This window comes from Entelurus aequoreus, linkage group LG18 (genome assembly GCF_033978785.1).
Source record: "Entelurus aequoreus isolate RoL-2023_Sb linkage group LG18, RoL_Eaeq_v1.1, whole genome shotgun sequence".
NCBI lineage: Eukaryota > Metazoa > Chordata > Actinopteri > Syngnathiformes > Syngnathidae > Entelurus > Entelurus aequoreus.
The window spans coordinates 7536870-7539369 of record NC_084748.1 but is presented as its reverse complement, the minus strand read 5'-3'; the positions used below and the strand labels follow the sequence as shown (position 1 = coordinate 7539369).

Below are 2500 nucleotides of genomic sequence, written 5' to 3'. Positions count from 1 at the left end.
ATGGTGAAGATAAGGTACTTTTTTAAAAAATTAGTAAAATAAGATAAACACAGTAAAAACATTTTCTTGAATAAAAAAGAAAGTACAACAATATAAAAACAGTTACATAGAAACTAGTAATGAATGAAAATTAGTAAAATTAACGGTTAAAGGTTAGTACTATTAGTGGAGCAGCAGCACGCACAATCATGTGTGCTTACGGACTGTATCCCTTGCAGACTGTATTGATATATATTGATATATAATGTAGGAAGCAGAATATTAATAACAGAAAGAAACAACCCTTTTGTGTGAATGAGTGTGAATGGGGGAGGGAGGTTTTTTGGGTTGGTGCACTAATTGTAAGTGTATCTTGTGTTTTTTATGTTGATTTAATAAAAAACAAACAAAAAACAAACAAACAAACAAAACAAAAAAACGATACCGATAATAAAAAAACCGATACCGATAATTTCCGATATTACATTTTAACGCATATATCGGCCGATGATATCGGCAGGCCAATATTATCGGACATCTCTAATAATAATAGATTTTATTTGTAAAAAGCACTTTACATTGAGTAAACAACCTCAAAGTGCTACAGTGTATTAAAAAAATAATTTAAAAAATAAATAAATAAATAAAAACTAGAACTAGTATGCATATATCCAAAAAAAAAAGAGGCTTTTTTAGAAAGAAGGGTTTTTAAGCCTTTTTTAAAAGCATTCACAGTCTGTGGTGCCCTCAGGTGGTCAGGGAGTGCGTTCCACAGACTGGGGTACTTTGCGTCTAACAATCTTTGTGAATCCTTTCCGTCGGGTTTCATTTTCACACTTTGCACTATTTTCTTACACTTTATGAAGCATTTCTTACATATTCTTCCATTTGAAGAGTTTATTGCTAAGTGTTCGATGGGATTTGACTATTTTGTTTACATTTTTGGAGTGTTTTTCTCGCTTGTGTTGACATTTCCTTCCTGCGTTCATAGCTGAGGGGATTATAATCAGAGGAAGTTTACATTTCAAACAAAATATATTTTCCCCCTGCTCCTTATTTTCCACAGGCCATACAAAAATATCAATAATTATCGATATGGGCCGATACAAAACACTGATATCGTGATACAGTTTTCAGCCATATCACCCAGCCCTACTTCTTATTTTTTTGGCCTTCACTTCCAAAGCCACAAACTGTACAGCAGCAACACATGAATTGTACCACAATAATGCACATGAGGACTATGGAGGAAGAGGGTAGACATTTTGATAGTAGACATGTTCCACTTTAGCACCACTCACAACAACAAAGTGAGCGCTGGTGCTCGACCACAACACAACACAACACAACACAACACAACACAACACAACACAACACAACACAACACAACAATAAATAACAATTCCCTCATGAACCAGGCTGGAAAAAGCCAAAGGAACGATTGAATTGTGGCACATTTACGCCCCCTGGTGGCTGAGAGCAGAACCCGAATGACAGTGATTGTCTTATAATAAGTGTAATATTTAAAAACAATAACACGCCTGAGGCTAACATTTGTGGAACATAGGGATGGGTACTTTTCACAACACAGGGATGTGTACTTTTCTATTTTTTTTTCTGCGTGTGCTACTAAATGTTAATTTGTGTAATATTTGCATTTCATTTTTACGTTTAACAGTGAGATGATAATTAGAACGGTTATATATTATTTTCTTACACTTCTGAGTGTCATTCGTAAGTATGCGTTTATTTCAGCTCGTCCACGTGGAAGTAGTCTTTGCCATTAGGCTGAATGTGCCAGTCGTGTCTTTTGTTAAGGCCTACAAAGTATTGGTACTGTAAGTATTGTACTATTCCTAATCTACGATTTGACTCCCTCGAATGGCCTTGACGCTGCAACAACAGGAGCAGGCTGTTCTGAAAACATCCCCCCGAGGACACCTCAATGATGGACGCTTTTGACCTCCCTCCCCCCTCAACAACACACGGCCCCAGGCCTATGAACATGAACACTACATCAACACACCCAAGACAATGGGCATATACACCCCCATAATGTAATACAATATAATATGTATAATTTAATATAATATACAGTAATAGATTCTAGGATAATATAATATACAGTAATATAATATAGTATAAAACAATATAATATAATATAACATAGTTTAATATAATATAATATATTTTATGCAGTAATATAATTTAATATGATATATGATATAAAATCATACAATATAATATCATATCTTATACAGTAATATGACATACAGTAATTTAATGTAATATAAAATATAATATAAAATAATATAATACACAGTAATTTAATATAATGCAATATAATATAGAGTAATTTAATATAATATAATATGATGTAAAATTATATAATATAATATAATATACAGTAATAAAATATAACATAAGATAATATAAAAACAATATTATATAATATACAGTAATATTATAATACAATATTAAATAATATAATGTAGTACAATATACAGTAATATATTATAAA

At 31.8% G+C, this 2500-nt stretch overlaps 1 protein-coding gene across 6 annotated transcripts in view; it reads right to left on the bottom strand.

The window, feature by feature from the left end:
- Positions 1-2500, bottom strand: part of cacna1ab (calcium channel, voltage-dependent, P/Q type, alpha 1A subunit, b) — a 302834-nt gene that overhangs the window by 18832 nt on the left and 281502 nt on the right. The gene's annotated exons all lie outside the window — the stretch shown is intronic.